Genomic DNA, 19,274 nt, shown 5'->3' with positions numbered 1-19,274 from the left:
ATATCTTTCCTTATCTCTTTTGCTTCATTGGTAACAGTTTCTCCTTGTTCATGCTTTTAATTTCATCTTTAGAACATTGAGGACAATGTTAGATTTAAGTTTGGGGGTATGGGAGAAACTTTTTAGTTGCATGATAAATAAACTCCAGAGCTTAGAAATTTATGCCTATTTAGGATTGCACTAACTAATCTAAGTGGATGGAAGCATTTTGATCGTAGGAGTTGAGGAACCAATCTGAATAGATGGAAACATCTAAAGAGTCTATTCATAAAAGCACAAAGCTCATGTGTTAGAAATAACATGATAGTTTCACCATATTTCGTTGAGTCCTTTTCACTTTTATTTTTATTTTTTTTCCATTTTAAACTATGTTTCTCTTAGTGATTAGGTGGGGCACACGATTCAAGTTGTTATCACTGCTAGGATGAATTAGAGTGATTGAGTTACTATATAAAAAAAAAAAGTTGAGACCGGACCAATTAGACCAATCGGAATAAATATTAACACTTGGATAGTAATATGTGTGTGTTCTCCCTGTCTCCGTCGCCTAAACAAGCGTGGAATGCAGGACCCGTGGGAACTATCGTGTAATATGCTGACAAGAAGCATGCGCTTGGATCCAAAAGATCTATTCATGCCGTTAAAAAAAAATCGAGAAAAAAGGTTATTATTCTATGTAGTCAAACATTGGTTCCCTTGTATATGCCAGTTTGTTGATCTAGATTTAGGTTATCGGCCGCTGGTTCCCTTGTATATGCCAGCAGTGTTGATATTAGTCAGACCGGTATCTCAGTCCATTAGGATAGGTTCATTTTAGCAGTGGCCTTCAGACAGATATGTGAAACATAGATCATTTGGTCAACATCAACACCATCTATGTTTTTTCTATTTCCATCTCTTAATCTTTCCATGTGATTAGTTTGACTCCGAATATGATGTCCATAATGCAACTATCTGAGTAGAGCTCTGTCACTTTATATGAATTTTAGTATGCTTGAGTGCAAACTCGTGTACAACAATTGGAATTTCGCATCAGGGTACTTCCTCCTGTAGTCAATAAGTATGCCAACCAAGGAGATTCTTTAGTGCCTTCCAAGGTTCTGCGTAGATAGCTAGGGTCTGGAGTATTAAGGTTTTGTGGGTATATCTCTAGTAATCCCTTCGGAGACAACACTCCGTCACTAGGGACACCTAGGGGTTTAAAGGCTTATCGGATACGCTAAATGCAATCGAAGATGCCTGCGACAGTGAGTTAGGATTTTATTTTCTATTTGATTTGCTCGAGGACTAGCAAATAATAAGTTTGGGGGTATTTGATAGGCACAATTTTGTGTCTTATATAATTTCAATTGTATATATTGTTAGTGCTCGATTTTATATTTATTATGGCTTTTTATGTCCCTGTAGGTATTTTTGGAGAAATAAGCTTTTGCGGTGAAATTGGCAAAAAAAATGGTTTTTGCGCCCGTGGGAGAAAATTACTATACGGACTCTCAATTTGGATAAGGGGTACTCAATTACTAAGGGGCAGCCACTTCCTATTTACACCCTGAGACACCCAAGTGCTAAAGGCACCCAGCAGTTGGTTAGGGGGACTCCATCTTCTTCACGTTTTAAAGAGAAAAATGGCGGGAAATCAAGCTGGTTTGCTGCGGTGAATATTGGACGAGTTCTGTTGGATTCTCTTCATGGATACGAGTTGGATTGGGCCTGTTGAGATAAAAACAGGGTTGAGAGGTGTTTACAAATCGTAAGAAAAAGGAAGTTAACCTATTTTCCTCAACTAAACAACGTACATAGAATATCGGGTATGATATATATTAGGCAGTTACGTGAAGATAGGGATATATTGACGGCTAAGATTCAGCCTTCCGAGTTCGGATATGTTTCGGATACTTTCAGCAATTAAAAAGACGCGTAGAGAAGTGAAGAAAAGGAAAGTTACGTCACTTTGAGCTAAATCAGGGAAGGAATAATACTCGGCTGTTGTTTTTCGGAATTACGTGGAGTAGATGATAAAGAATATCTCCATGAAGATTCAGATATGTTAATTAGAATAGTTTGAAAGGAAACAGAGGCGTGCAAAAGGAAACATGGAGAATAAAATCTCCGGTGACTTGCAGAGAAGAAAAGGGAGTTATTACAAAGATATTCTCGGGATTTACGTGTCATGTTGTGTATATAAGGTGCTTGGGTATCACAGTAGAGGGTGTCGAGAGTTTGGGGCCGATTGGGAGACCACAGGGAGGTTGCAGAGGCGAAGAGAAGAACTGCAGGAAAGTTTCCTGCTGCTGTTGAAGAAGAAGGAGAAGACGAAGAACAGACGTCCCAGGACCGTCTTTCTTCAACATTGTCAACAGCAGCAGCTAAGTATCGTTGTTTTACAGCAGTACACTTCTATCGTTGATTTCTGGACGCCTTTTGTAGGCCTTAGATTCACTGTTTTATACTTTTTCACTCTTTTAATCAAATTTTGAGCATCAATTATGGATTTTGAGAACATGATTAATATGACGAGTTAAACCCCAAGCACTGGGACGACGGAGGAGGCCGTGTTTCATCCATGTGGTAATTTAAATTAATTCTTTATTTACTTTTTGCACCAATTTTAATTGAATTAAGATTTTAATTAATTATTTGTGATTTTATTTGATGGAGCATGCTTAATCTTAGGGATTCTTGATGCGCCATGCTCATAAAATACAAGTAATATTTTATAGAATCTACTTTGGCAAAGAATAGAGTTAATATTTGTTTTGTTTTGAACTATAATCGCCTAGAATTAAATTCTGAACCACTTGAAAATGAAAAATGGCCGAATCTTTAGTCCCAGTTTCTCGCACCAGTGTTAATATTTTTATTGTATATATTTATTTTTTTTATTAAGTTTAAAAAATTATCCTTCACAAGTCCGAGAGTTTGAACCTCATTACTACAATCAAAAACTTAATCATTTTGGCGCCGCCGACGCGGATTTGTGCTTAGGTAGAATTTTTTGGTTTTTATTATTTTTTATTATTCCATTTGTTCTTTTTACGTCTCTTTGGTTGTGTCTTTGTATTACAGGTTTGAAGTTGGATAGTAAAGACCTTGGAATCAAAGCTTAAAGTTAAAAGATAAGGAAAAAAGACAAAGCAAAAAAAAAGAGAAAAAAAAAACAAGAGAGAATTATTATTTTTTATTTTTTTTAAGAGACTTTCCATTTTTTCTTTTTGTAATTATTATTATTATTTTCTTGTATTTCTTTTTATTGGACTGGACTTTGGACAATTTATTTTAATTTTAAACCCTATGGAAGGGTTATATAAAAATATATATATATATAAACTGTGTGCAGGGAAGGACGACGATTACTATATCGTCTCGGCCCCTCGGGTTCGTACATGACATAGGAGTCGTGGCCCAAGTCGACTTCAACGGTTCATCCCCCGTCTGGTACGGGAGGTAAGTCCATCGAAACACTCGCGAATCTCCTGTAAGCGAGTTACTGTATTCCTTAAGGCGATTCATTAATTGAGGACGAATTTGGACTGTTTTTAAATTCCTAGTAAAGGGCAAGGCCTGGCCAATACAAGATAAGGGTTCAGATTTCATCACCGCTCCCTTCTTGCCCGCTTTAGGAAAACGAAACCAAACGCGAACCTAAGCTTAAAATTTGACTAGAACGAGACCTATAGGGTAAAGAGCTTAGTAGGAAAGTCGTTCGAAAAATATTGGTCACTGTTTTAGCATACTTCGAAGTTCATGCTGGTTTCTGTGAGTTGAATGCGTGACTGCGCCGCCTTGTGATAGCGGTGAGGCCTTGGGTATCAAAGCTCCACTGATCTTCCCTCGCCTCAATTCAACTTACTTTGACTCGGATTGATTCCAGAGGGGTTTGCTTAAATTGTAACGAATTCCCTTTCGAAGGATTAGAAGCTGGTCTAGAAACAATCTAAGTGGAGCCATCATGCTTTTTGTTTGCTAGAAATCAGTAGGTTTGATTTGGTCGAGTCAGCCTTGTTTGTTATTGTGTAGAATTCCCTTGCAATTAAGAATGTTGAACTGGTATGACAGAAGCCAATACAATGAGTATCGATCTGAATTTGAATATGGACATCATCATTTTTATAACCATGGTGGGAATAGTGGTTGGGAACGCCAACCTTTTCAAGGTTATGGTTCATACCATGGTGAGCCCAATTACTATCCACGCGCGAATTGGTCTTACGAGCAAGAAAATCAGGAACACTGTAGTACTGGTTACTCGTTTTTGGAAACTAGTCCTGATTATGATATATCTGAACCTGTTCCATCTCTAGAAGAGACCCAACAACGGATTGAAAGGACGTATAAACATTTAGTTGCAATGAATAGTTTAAAAGAAGAGTGTACACGATATTCTGAGATGATAAACGAGAGTGGTGAAGGTATAAGTGTTATGCTCAGTAAAATTCAGGCACGTCTAGAGGAAGAAAATGAACAGTTGGCTAATGCTGCTCGAAATAATCTAAATTTCCAAAATAGTTTTTCTAATTCTACCCTTGATATCAATAGTGAATATTTTCCTAATTTAGAGGACGAGTCTAGAATAAAAAACACTACTTATTTAGATAAGGTTCAATCATCTTTGTACTATTATGATGATGAGGATAGTAGTAATGAAGAATCTGAAATATGTAGGCATAGTGATCAGGAATCTATTAATCCAATTGAGATTTATAATGATTATATTATTTCTAGTTCAAATCCAAATAACTTTTATGATTATTCACCTATTCAAAAGGACGAGGATTTGATTAGGGATACCACCGTTTTAGACGATGTAGTTTTTCCTTTTGATTACGAAGCCGATAGTGGTTTAGAGGAACGGATTTATTCCGAAAATGCTGTTTTAGAGTCTAGCGACTTAGAAACAATAGTATTAGATGAAGAAGATATACCTGTAGACATGAGTAAAGATGCACTACCTGATAATAAATTAAAAGAATCAATTGACCATTTTCAAGAATCTAATGATCCAGAAATTAAGGAGATTGTAATTAGTCTATCTAGAGACACTGAAAACTCTAAGTTTGGGGGTGATTATCACTTTCCTAGTGCCTTACCTTTAACTCTCAGAAAGTCCCTTCACTTAGGACTTGATATCTCTGCCTCGACAATTTTACAAGATTATCTTCATACTCGTTTTCCCGAACCTAATGATGTCCAGGAAGAAGTTCAGTCGTTAGAAACACATCCTCTGGTTGATGTGGTTTGCCCAGGCTATGATCCCCAGATTGACTTTGTTTTCCCACCAAATAGTTTTCTTCCAACTGTGGGAACGTTTATATTCCAAATGTGTCGAATATTAAGTTGTGAGACTAAACCTAAATGTTTAGGAAATTAGAATCGACACATTTTCTTAAGAATGACCACTACTCTCATTGTGGTCAATTATGTAAGTCAAATCTTATTGACTTAGAGGATCCTCAGTTATTTAGGTTATTATTGTGCGCTTCTAAGATCATATTTGAGTTTTTCCAGACTCTAGGACCTAATGATTCGGATCCCACCTATGAAGAAACGCAACCAATTAAAATTTTCTATTTAGACCCTTTCATAGAACCTGAACCTGAACCACAATTAAATATAAATTTCTTAATCAGAAAACTAAGTAAGGGCATGCTAGTCTTGTTCACTTTCTTGGTTCATTGCAGTTTCCTTTGGTCATCTCTATTTAGTTTTGAAGACCCACAGTTATTTCGACTGTTACTTTATGGTTCGAGTTGACTAATCCTTTCCTAAGTCTGGCTGAAGACTTTAAACTTAGCACTTCTTGGGAGGTATCCCATGCTCAAGCGACACGGTAATATCTTTCCTTATCTCTTTTGCTTCATTGGTAACAGTTTCTCCTTGTTCATGCTTTTAATTTCATCTTTAGAACATTGAGGACAATGTTAGATTTAAGTTTGGGGGTATGGGAGAAACTTTTTAGTTGCATAATAAATAAACTCCAGAGCTTAGAAATTTATGCCTATTTAGGATTGCACTAACTAATCTAAGTGGATGGAAGCATTTTGATCGTAGGAGTTGAGGAACCAATCTGAATAGATGGAAACATCTAAAGAGTCTATTCATAAAAGCACAGAGCTCAGGTGTTAGAAATAACATGATAGTTTCACCATATTTCTCTGAGTCCTTTTCACTTCTATTTTTATTTTATTTTCATTTTAAACTATGTTTCTCTTAGTGATTAGGTTGGGCACACGATTCAAGTTGTTACCACTGCTAGGATGAATTAGAGTGATTGAGTTACTATATAAAAAAAAAAAAAGTTGAGACCGGACCAATTAGACCAATCGGAATAAATATTAACACTTGGATAGCAATATGTGTGTGTTCTCCCTGTCTCCGTCGCCTAAACAAGCGTGGAATGCAGGACCCGTGGGAACTATCGTGTAATATGCTGACAAGAAGCATGCGCTTGGATCCAAAAGATCTATTCATGCCGTTAAAAAAAAATCGAGAAAAAAGGTTATTATTCTATGTAGTCAAACATTGGTTCCCTTGTATATGCCAGTTTGTTGATCTAGATTTAGGTTATCGGCCGCTGGTTCCCTTGTATATGCTAGCAGTGTTGATATTAGTCAGACCGGTATCTCAGTCCATTAGGATAGGTTCATTTTAGCAGTGGCCTTCAGGCAGATATGTGAAACATCGATCATTTGGTCAAAATCAACACCATCTATGTTTTTTCTATATCCATCTCTTAATCTTTCCATGTGATTAGTTTGACTCCGAATATGATGTCCATAGTGCAAATATCTGAGTAGAGCTCTGTCACTTTATATGAATTTTAGTATGCTTGAGTGCAAACTCGTGTACAACAATTGGAATTTCGCATAGATAGCTAGGGTCTGGAGTATTAAGGTTTTGTGGGTATATCTCTAGTAATCCCTCCGGAGACAACACTCCGCCACTAGGGACACCTAGGGGTTTAAAGGCTTATCGCATACGCTAAATGCAATCGACGATGCCTGCGACAGTGAGTTAGGATTTTATTTTCTATTTGATTTGCTCGAGGACTAGCAAACAGTTTGGGGGTATTTGATAGGCAAAATTTTGTGTCTTATATAATTTCAATTGTATATATTATTAGTGCTCGATTTTATATTTATTATGGCTTTTTATGTCCCTGTAGGTATTTTTGGAGAAATAAGCTTTTGCGACGAAATTGGCAAAAAAAATGGTTTTTGCGCCCGTGGGAGAAAATTACTATACGGACTCTCAATTTGGATAAAGGGTACTCAATTACTAAGGGGCATCCACTTCCTATTTACACCCTGAGACACCCAAGTGCTAAAGGCACCCAGCAGTTGGTTAGGGGGACTCCACCTTCTTCACGGTTTAAAGAGAAAAATGGCGGGAAATCAAGCTGGTTTGTTGCGGTGAATACTGGATGAGTTCTGTTGGATTCTCTTCATGGATACGAGTTGGATTGGGCTTGTTGAGATAAAACAGGGTTGAGAGGTGTTTACAAATCGTAAGAAAAAGGAAGTTAACCTATTTTCCTCAACTAAACAGCGTACATAGAATATCGGGTATGATATATATTAGGCAGTTACGTGAAGCTAGGGATATATTGACGGCTAAGATTCAGCCTTCCGAGTTCGGATATGTTTCGGATACTTTCAGCAATTACAAAGACGCGTAGAGAAGTGAAGAAAAGGAAAGTTACGTCACTTTGAGCTAAAACAGGGAAGGAATAATACTCGGCTGTTGTTTTTCGGGAATTACGTGGAGTAGATGATAAAGAATATCTCCATGAAGATTCAGATATGTTAATTAGAAGAGTTTGAAAGGAAACAGAGGTGTGCAAAAGGAAACATGGAGAATAAAATCTCCGGTGACTTGCAGAGAAGAAAAGGGAGTTATTACAAAGATATTCTCGGGATTTACGTGTCCTGTTGTGTATATAAGGTGCTTGGGTATCACAGTAGAGGGTGTCGAGATTTTGGGGCCGATTGGGAGACCACAGGAAGGTTGCAGAGGCGAAGAGAAGAACTGCAGGAAAGTTTCCTGCTGCTGTTGAAGAATAAGGAGAAGATGAAGAACAGACGTCCCAGGATCGTCGTTCTTCAACAGTGTCAACAGCAGCAGCTAAGTACCGTTGTTTTACAGCACTACACTTCTATCGTTGATTTCTGGACGCCTTTTGTGGGCCTTAGATTCACTGTTTTATACTTTTTCACTCTTTTAATCAAATTTTGAGCATCAATTATGGATTTTGAGAACATGATTAATATGACGAGTTAAACCCCAAGCACTGGGACGACGGAGGAGGCCGTGTTTCATCCATGTGGTAATTTAAATTAATTCTTTATTTACTTTTTGCACCAATTTTAATTGAATTAAGATTTTAATTAATTATTTGTGATTTTATTTGATGGAGCATGCTTAGTCTTAGGGATTCTTGATGCCCCATGCTCATAAAATACAAGTAATATTTTATAGAATCTACTTTGGCAAAGAATAGAGTTAATATTTGTTTTGTTTTGAACTATAATCGCCTAGAATTAAATTCTGAACCACTTGAAAATGAAAAATGGCCGAATCTTTAGTCCCAGTTTTTCGCACCAGTGTTAATATTTTTATTGTATATATTTTTTTTTATTAAGTTTAAAAAATTATCCTTCACAAGTCCAAGAGTTTGAACCTCATTACTACAACCCACGAAAAATCATTAATCATTGGATGATCGATGAACCTATGAAGGCTACAGTACCGGAGATTCTCCATTTGGCTCTCTCCTGATGAACGAAAATTTGATTGCACCATCTTGAACCCAGTCTTCCAGTAACTCGATCACTCCTTCATGAGAAGAGAGAAGTTTGAGTCTGTCAGACCATTTCCCTGTTCGTTGATGCCGGTTCGAGGTTTGTGCATTTCAGGATTGGTTATCTTTTCTTTGTTCTTTCAGAGGAGACTAGGATGTTGGAGAAGCGTTTTTATGCTTTGTCTCGGCATTCCTTTTAGCAACAACGTTTGTTGAAGGCTGGAGATTGTACTGATTGTTGATTAGGCGTCGGCTGCTTCGAGGTTCCTCGACCTTGCAGATTTTGCTCTTTCCAGTAAAGCAGGTGCAGTAGTCGCTGATCGTTTGGCTGCTTCATGAAGCTCTGAGAAAGTTTGGAACCGGAGATTTTCCAGCAAGGCTCTATAGACTGGGATCATTACGTTGATGTACAAATCCATCAGTTGTTGTTCTGTGATATTCGGGTCATGACAATCCAAATCTTGCACTCTGAACCTCTTCACATAATTGTTCAGATGTTCATTGTTCTTCTGAGACATTTTTCCTAAATCGGAGAGAGTGATCTGATCTGAGACGAAGAAGTATTTTTTGTAGAAAGAATTAATCATTTCTCCCCAACTGGTGATACTTCCTGGTGTAATGTTGTTATACCATGTGTATACTCTGCCTGTAAGAGACTTTGAGAATTCTTTCAAACGGACGACATGGTTGTGCTCATGTTCACCCGGTGATTCCATCTCGAGCATTGCCCGTTCCATCATAATGAGTGAACGTTGGAGAGGTATAACCTTTTGGCAGAGGAATCCTTTGTGTAGCAGTAGGGTACGGAGGTTGATGACGGTGGACAGATGATGTCTTGTCTTTTCCTCGATCTTCTAAAAAGCGCTTCAGGTCCTCTCGATTGATGAAACTTGCAGGTTCCTTTGCTGGTGGATCGTTTGCAGCTTTGCGGACTTCTTCATCATCTACAACATGGATTGGAGAGACTTCAGGATCAGCGGTTGAAGATATTTCTTTAGCTTTTCCTTTCTCGTGTTGAGGCTGAGTTTGTTCAGACGTAAGCTTGTCCGTGAGAGTTTTGAGATAAGCACACAACTCTTTCTGCGTTGCAGCCATTTCAGTATGAACCTTCATGAGATCAACTATGGTAGGCTGATTTCCTCTGTGGATTGTTGATAGTGCCATTGCATCATCGACAGGAGTGATCATTGGAGCATCAGCACTCGGAGGAGTAGTAGTAACATGTGGCGTGACATTGCTGTTCGGAAGAGTGGTGTTAGCGTACCACTAGAGCCTGCAACGTTGAGAGGAGTAGTACTTGCAGTGGCAGTACCACTAGAACTTGCAATGTTAGGGTTGGGTGTTGAACCCGAATTGATAACTGAACCAGACCTAAGACCGACCATCTTTGTGAGAATTGAGATTGCAACCGAGAGATTAATCTCCCGCTATGGTCGCCAATCTGTAGATGGGGCAAAACGACTTGCTGCTTTTTACGGAATTGAGGAGACGACCGTATGGAGGAGGTTCCTTGAACCAAGCAAACTGCTTAACCTCACACAGATGCACTGCAAGAAGGGAGTGCTTTAAGTTCGAGAGATCAATCTGTAGGACTCCGGCCTAAACCAAAACAATGGTCGTTCCAGAGTCAAGAAGATGGGTCGATCTGTAGGAGGGAGGCTGAGAAATGTGTGAGATAAATGGTGATCGAAATTGTAGGTTTATTGTGTATTATGTGTGAAGAAATAAGATAAGTTCTGATTGATTGAATTTGCTCTGTTGAGAGTAATCGCTCAGATGTTGAGTTCTTAATCTCTAGTTGCCTATTCGACCAGAGATTGTCTTTTTTACGAAAATTGTTTGTTGTTTCAATCATGATTCAGTGACTTATTTATATTGATAGAATTGTAAACACCTTGATCCCATGAAGTGTGACAGTTGCTGGAGTCAAAGAGTGGGGGAGTGGAAATCGTGTTAAAACCAGTTTCTCATCGTGCGGAGACTTGGTTGATTTTTCATCCACTCCTTTGCTAACTCCTCCAACTGATTGCACGACTTGCTCACATTCTATTCGTGTGTATGAACACACGTGCCGTAGACCGCCAGACCAAAACCCTAGTTAATATCCCCCCATGTAACATGATTGATGTCTCGTGATTTTGGGTCTGCAAGGCAGACGTGTATTTAGTTAGTCAGTTGTTGACTTTATGGGACGATGAGTCCTTGTATTGCCGAGTCGAACGTGATTTGAAAATGTTCTAAGGCTCATGAGTCGAACGTGTCTGTTGAGACAAAGGTATAATTCTCGAGTAAATGTTGATAGTTAACGTGAAAAAATATTGCTCATTCGATGGATTGTTGAATATTAATAGTTGAACCAATATTCCTTAGTCTGAGCAAATATTGCTCATCTGACCAAATGTTGCTCGTTTGATGAATTATTGGTAACATAACCAAATAAAATATTAATTTAGAATACTGGCAACTGAACCGAGTATAAGTAATTAAAATGTTGATCATGGGATCAATGTAAAATTATTAGCGTTTTAATCTGGAATTATAAACCTTGGATTCGAAAACCCTAATTTTGATCAATTGATGATTTATTAAAAATCAACCACGGAGTGAAGGAGGGACCTGTTACATGGGATGATGAGTCGACCATGTAACACCCAGATTCTCTAGTGAGCAAAATACCAAAGTCTCTTGAAGACCAGTTGGTGAAAAGATGATCAAATGCTGGTTTAATCATTTATTGAAATAACGCTCATCTGAAACTTAGGTGATAAAACCTAATTAATTATGAAGAGATGAAGGACCGACCAAGGGGTCATGAAACCGGCCCTGGTTGGTCATGGGACCGACTGACGATCGTTTTATGAAATTCCAAGTTGTTTGGAAGAGTTTGAACCTAATGTGAACAAATTAGGTCAAATGATGAAAATGTGCGGGACCAGCCTCTTGCAAGCCAAAGAGCCAACCTTAGTCGGTCAAGGTAATATGCTCATGTCACCAAAGTGTTCTTGTCTCAGTTCTGAGAATTTTGATATTTTCTGGCGTGCATTTGAGCATTCATTTGAGAAAATATGAAGAATTCAGAGTTTTGCTGAAACTGAGGAATTTCCATGAGATGATGGAAATAATAATAAAATAAGGGATTACAAGGTATGGGACCGGCCACGGCTAGGGCATGGCCGGACGGCTAGCAATCCCGGACCCGTGACACCTTTCCCAATTTTATGTAATTTCCTTGATGTGGAGGAAATACCATGAAATTGAGGAGTTTCATAAGGTTAAGGAATTTCCATGAGATGATGGAAATAATAATAATAAAATAAGGAATCATGAACTGTGGGACCGGCTATGGCCAAGGCATGGCCGGCCGGACAATAAGCCCGGCCCCATAACACTTTTCCTAATTTATATTATTTTCATGATTTTAGGGAAATACCATGAAATCAAGGAGTTTGTTGAAATAAAGGAGTTTTCTTTAAAGTGAAGGAGTTTCCATGAGATGAAGGAAAAAATTATAATTAATAATAATAAAACAAGGGGCGCGTGGGACCGGCACGACTAGGGCATGGTCGGCCGGCTAGGGCCTGGTCCCGTGAGTCTTCCCTAATTTTATATCTTTTCCTTGATGTGAAGGAAATATCATGAAACCAAGGAATTTCATGGGATGAAGGAAATAATAATAAAATAAGGAATTCAAGGTGTGGGACCGGCCACGGCTAGGGCATGACTGACAGGCTAGTGAGCTTGGTCCCGCGACACCTTTCCTAATTTTTTATTATTTCCTTGATACGAAGGAAACACCATGAAACTGAGGAGTTTCCTTAAAATGAATAATAAAATAGAGAATTAGGCGTGGGACTGGACACGTCGTGACTGGCCGGCCGGTGTGCCTAGTCCCCTAGCGCCTTAGCTTAATATTTTATTATTATTATTTTTCTTCCTATTTTGCATAGGTTCATCGTTCCTTCGTATTTTTGAATGCTCGTTCGTGCATTCAGGTGCTCGTTAGTGCATTATTACTGAATACACTTGTACCATTTTGGTCGAGGCTTACTCGATTAGCGGCTCATATGCCCGTACGTTGAATGTTTATCACTAACCCATGGAACTCTACTGGGAAGAACCATGAATTGAAGTAATGAAATATTATGAAGAACGTAGAATATTTCTGAATATTCAGTCAATGAATTTAAGGATTAGAGATAATTAATTGATGGCTCTATACTAGCAGGCATGCTGTCTAGGAGCATTAATTATCTATGAGTTGAGTAATATGAGCTTGTTGAAGCGTCATACTTATTTTATATAGTCAGGGAAATCATTGTTACATCCTGAAGACGTTATTGCTCTATACTAGCAGGAAAGTTGTCTAGGAGCCGTCCAATCGTTAAGATTCTTTATGCATGTCTTTTATATAGTCACGAAAAACATTGTTACATCCTGAAAAAGTTATGCTCTATACTAGCAGGCGAGCTGTCTAGGAGCCGTCCAGTCGTTCGATTCTATATAAAAGTGATTACTGAAATTGCTCAGTATTCATGAGATATGTCGTTGCCTCAGTTGAGAGACTACATATTCACGTATGCTCTAAGAGACAATAAACTCAGTCAGAGACTCTTGCGGCATGAGTTTTCATGCTTCAATGCGAGACATGAGCCTCAATACTCATCTGATTGCTGGATCAGGAATATGTACAATTATGGTTTTACGATTTTAGCCTTTGTCAAAAATCCACCATCTACACATATGTTCATGTATACACATCTTGATATGAATCATTAATGCTTGGAGAAGTCTGATTTATCGAGCAATGCTTCAGAGAAAGGTTAGTTGATGAAGCCTTGTCATGAGGATGTTACTCCTGAGACCGTTGTTGATGGTCAGATCACGATTGAATTTTCTCTAGACATTCTTGTTGATGCTGAGAACATGGACGGAGTTCTTCCAAATATCCTTGTTGATGCTGATATTATGGTCAGAGTTTCTCCAGATACCGAAAAGGACAGAACCATGATTATCGACATAGTCTTTGCTCCTCCATTCAGAGCCTTTACATTCACGAACTAGTTGGTGGGTTGAGCATCCATAAGATGAAGGGTTACTGGGAGTTCAACCCAAATTCTCTTGAACAGTATGACTTTACTGTGAACTGGCTTCGTCAGTGAATCAACGTTGTTGCGGCAGATAGCAGCAACGGTCTTCATTCTGAATGTGATCGGTGAAGAGAGGAAGTTTCTCAGTCATGCAGGGGCATGTGATGTTGAGATATTCCGTTGATGAAGTTTCATGGAATCACATCAGGTTGCAATAACTTGTTATGTGATAACATTTATTAAAATAGAATCGATTTCTTCAATAAGATCAAGTCCCCAGTGTATGTGAAGGAGTTTGTTCCATCCATGGATGAATGATGTTGCATCTACTTCAGAATTCTTATCATGGGATAATGAAGACTTATCTATTGTAGTTCAGTTACACTTTGTTTATGCTGGTGTTGAATCATTGTGTCATCGTCGAGATATTTGTGTTGAATCCATTTGTGCCATTATCAAAGGTGTACTCTTTGATTGGGAGTACAATTTGAAGGCTTCTTAGATGCTTGAGCGTTGAAGCGTCATATCCCTTAAGCATCGAATGTCTTAGGTTTGATCATCTCGGCCCTGAGTATCTTCTGTTGATTCAGCATTCCTTTCTTTTCGGTAGTGGGATTCAACACTTGTGCAGGCATCAGAGCTTTCTGATTTTTTGGCACACATGGACACTCCTGTAAGGCTATGGAGAAACACCCAAAGTGTTCTTTGCCATGCTTGGACATCATCTTAGTAATGAATGTCTCAGTGCTCGATTCGGAGAAATGTCAGATTCAACCACTTGGTAAAATACTAACGTGGTGAAGCTACCATTCATAACGTCTTGCAGAGTTGCTAGCAGAATTGAGTCCCCATGCTAGGATACCATGTGAGGAAATAAATTACATGGACATGGAAGGAATGAGACTTTCCTGAGTGCGGAGCCTCTTGATGAATGTCTATGCATCTTTTGGAGGTTCTTGCTTCAACCTCGTTAAAGTTCAAAATTCCTCCAAGTGCTCTGATGACGGAATGTCCGCCAAATCTTCTGGATCAGAACTTTCTTTGTTGGAGAGATGTGCAACCAAAAGCGCTTTGTCAGTACCCATCTTTTTAGTGTGAATCCACGCTCTTCTGAAGAACATGTCATATCCTGGATCTTGATCTTCCTGATTATGTGAAACTTGGTTTCTGTCCAGGTTGAATATATTTTCACTTTGAGAGTGATGTAGCCATAAGTATTTCCGAGCATTCCTTAAAGATCTCTGCTTGAGATGGGATCACGAGTAGCTTCTTGTCGAGTGATGCCTGCGGCTCTGAGGGTGTTCAGTGGAATGATGTTGATGGTGGTGTCAGTATCGATCATCATTCTTCCGAATTCATTTCCTCTGAGATGGAATGTGGTAAGGAGTCCCCAGTTCTGCATCTTCTTGTATGTGGATGAAGGTTCAAGGAGTATTTCCGGATGTGAAAAGGCGAGGGTACCCAAATATACCTCAAGCTAAAAATTTTCCTACCTATAAGTCCTTTCTCCAAAAGTGATTGTCTATGGACAGAGTCGAGACAATACAACTAATCGGTTCACACTTCGCGTGATCGTCTATGGATACGAGATCGAGACAATACAACAACGAAGTATGTTTACTTGATACAAAGGTTCAGACTTAACCAAACACAATAGGATTGCTTATCAAGTAAATAGGAATTAACGTTTGTGTAATTTACTTTAATTATAATAAAAAAATTATAATGCGGAAAATAAAAGTAACTGACACAACAAGATTTTTTTAACGAGGAAACCGCAAATGCAGAAAAACCCCGGGACCTTGTACAGATTTGAATACTCTCAGGATTAAGCCGCTACATAAAATTGCACCAACTTCGTATAGTTGAGACCAAGCAACTAAACCTATAGTTCACCTAGTTCCGTCTGTATTCCCACGCCTCCAACTTATAAATAAGTCACGTACTTGGAACAATTCCTTTGGTTCGTATTTCAAATAGTAAAGGAACAACAAATCCGTTTGGTATCAACTGTATTCAACCAAGTGATATGAGTCAGACAAAGGCTCTTCCGTTTATCTTAACATAAACTCTTTCGTCAGGTCCTTAGATCTATCTTATATTCAATTACCGAACTAATCGTTTAATATTAAGCCAACAAAACTCTTAATCCAATGAATTGTTTTGATGCCGATCTACTCAATTAATCAATCCAATCTACCACAAGGATAAACCAATTATTAATCGGATCCTCTTTTACCAAATCAAGTATTGTGCACACCAAAGATTATAAAACCCAAGTCAGATCTTCAATATCTTATTTGTATTCAAATCTTCTTAAATCTTCAATAAAAACCTGCACACAATCACTTGAATCTCTTATGATCAATCACGCACAGAACGGAGTCTGTTAACAATGGATTATCACAAGATCGTCTTTAGAACTAACAACAGTCTAAAGATCCCTGTCGAAACTCTGAATTAGTTTGAGTGAATCTTATATCAGAAGAGAAGATTCTCAAGAATAAACAATCTAGGTGCAATCAGATTTCAACAAACGTTAGTCAATCAAATCAATCGAAAACAAAAGATAAACCGCAATTATATAGTTTCCCACCAACGGTATACGCTAGAGCTTCTCAATCCCAAAGAAGACTTTAAACTGAGCGGCAGTAAGAGATTTCGCCTAATTAGGTTACTCTCCTCTCTGAATAGGCGGCTACACCAGTAACAACAACAAAAGAGGAAGTTTGTTGTTACGAAGGATTAGTTTGCTAGAAAGGTAAAATTCAAGTATTTATAGATAAGGAAGTTTGGACACCAAGGAATTTCCAAAACCGAAAAAATATTCTCAAGGTATTCATTAAAGCACAAATTCGGGTTTTCATAATTCCTGGAAATGCTCTGTCCAGAAATAATGATCGAAATCTCTCGGAAAATCTAATTAGTATATGCACATTACTAATTCTGTATTTCCCTACAAAATGAAATTAATAACCTTAATTAAAATATTCTTAACTTACTTATGTTTCTATCATGGGATTCTCTTCCCTTAGCCGTTAAGGAATAACTTTGAACAATTAAAGAAATAAACATTCATAGCACGTGTTCAAAGTATGTCGACATCCTTACTTTGTAAGTTCTCTTTCACACTTACAACCTTGAAACCGATATGCCACACTTCCAAACAATTTTAGAATTGGTTATATGACTTTCAAGAACTATGTGATTTATCAAACCAACATTTAATCACAATCATGGGTTTAACGGTTCTACCAAAGCAAGTTTCGGTTCTACCTCCATGTGAGTATTGTGCATAGTCACACTAGCTTTCCAAAATTAGGTTGACTAGGTACTAGGATTGGTTCCCCACATATATATGGTATCTAACTTATATGTGTTGCATATGTCCATAGGATTGGTTCCCCTTTGCCTAAAAACGTGTTGCACATGTCCATAGGATCGGTTCCCTTTTCTGCTATAAACCTTGCTGCACCTCATACAAGGATCGGTTCCCCTTTGTGATGTACTGCACCTCTTACTAGGATCGGTTCCCCTTTCCTATATTTGGTCAGACAAAACACAAACCCGATCATACCATCTCAGGTGATTACTTAAAATCGGTTTCACTAATAAAAGTCATACCAATACATAAGTCAGGCCTTTGTGAATAGTTCTACCAAGAAAAAAAAACAAGTTGTGAGCGGTTATACTCAATCATACATATTGGTTTTTCATAAGATATGCAATGAATAATAAAACCAATAAGACCTGGCAATTTCCTTTTCGGTTCACAAACAAGTTTATGAACTTACTTCCTTAGAATACATGTAAACATTGTTCCCTAGGATGAAATCCTCACCTCATACCCATACATAATCACAATAACATTCAAATGATTATGGTGATGTCTTATCTACAAAGTTTAATGGTTAAGCAATAAACCTCGTATTGTATTCCTTAATACTATGTCTATCTAGAGTTCAAATATGCTTCGCAGTTATATTTTCAATATGCACGACTTGAAAGATACGTTAGGGAATGAAACAGTTCAAGTCAAATATCACTAACCTCAAGTGGAATGATAATTTTTGTCGTTGTAGCTCCTTGCTTCTTCACATCTTCAATACTTCGCAATACTTGTAATGTCTCATATCCTAATACTTTCAAGCTAACCTATACGAAGTTGACTCTAGTACATAATCAAGCGACTCTTAACATGAGTTTTGATTCACTAAAATATGACAACCAAACTTTACATACCAACGCTTGGTGGGTTTAACCGAACCATGCTCTAACAGGATGTGATTCAGTGTTGTGAGCATGTCCTCCTTTGTGCCTTCGACATATAGAGAAATCCACATATATGCCCGACCGAGGATTGGACCGCCTCTTTGAAAAGTTGCTCAGAGAGAGTGAAGGCTTTGATTGGGAGAGGGTCATGTGTACTCCTTCTGTCCCCAGTTGAAGTTATCATGGCTAAACCTTCTCTTTGAAGATGTGCTTCAAAATAATGCAGTCAGTTGTTGGATGATTGATGAACCTATGAAGGTGACAGTTCCTGGGTTCTTTTTCAGTGGGATCTCCACTGATGAATGGCAATTTGATTGCACCCTCTTGAATCCAGACTTCCAGTAACTCGATCACTTCTTCAATGTGAAGAGGGAAGTTTGAGTCACTATTTCCCCATTTTTTGATGCTGGGTTGAGGTTTGTGCATTTCAGGAGTGGTTATCCTTTCTTTGCGCCTTCGGAGGAGCCTTGGATGTCGCATGATTAAGCAGAAGCTTTCCTTTTGCTTTCTTGAGCAACAACATTCATGGAAGGTTGGACATTGTACTGTTTTTTGATCAGGCGCCTGGCACTGCCTCGAGCTTCTCGCGGTTTCTCGACTTTTGTAGTTCTTGTTCTTTCCATTAGAGACAGTAGTTGCTGATCGCTTGGCTGCTTCATGGAGTGCTGAGAAAGTTTGGAACCAGAGATTTTCCAGCAAGGCTCTGTAGACTGGGATCATCTCGTTGATGCACGAGTCCACCAATTATTGTTCAGTGACATTAGGGTCATGACAATCTAAAGCTTGAACTCTGAATCTCTTCACATAGTCATTCGGATGTTCAATGTTCTTTTGAGCCATTCTTCCAGGTGTATGCTCGGCCTGTCATCGATTTCGAGAACTCCTTCAGACGGAAAACATGGTTGTGTTCGTGCTCACCTAGTGCTTCCAGAAATCAAGAGACATGTTCTCGAGCGTTCCCCGTTTCGTTGTACAATGTGAATGTTGGAGAGGTGTAGCCCTTTGGGAGAGGAATTCGTTGTGTAGTAGCAGGATATGGAGGTTGATGACGATGAACCGATGGTGTCTTGTCTTTTCCCCGGTCTTCCATAAAGCGTTTCGGGTATTCACAGGTGATG

The sequence above is a fragment of the Papaver somniferum genome, chromosome 2 (assembly GCF_003573695.1).
Source record: "Papaver somniferum cultivar HN1 chromosome 2, ASM357369v1, whole genome shotgun sequence".
Lineage (NCBI taxonomy): Eukaryota > Viridiplantae > Streptophyta > Magnoliopsida > Ranunculales > Papaveraceae > Papaver > Papaver somniferum.
Note: the sequence above shows the minus strand (reverse complement) of the source record.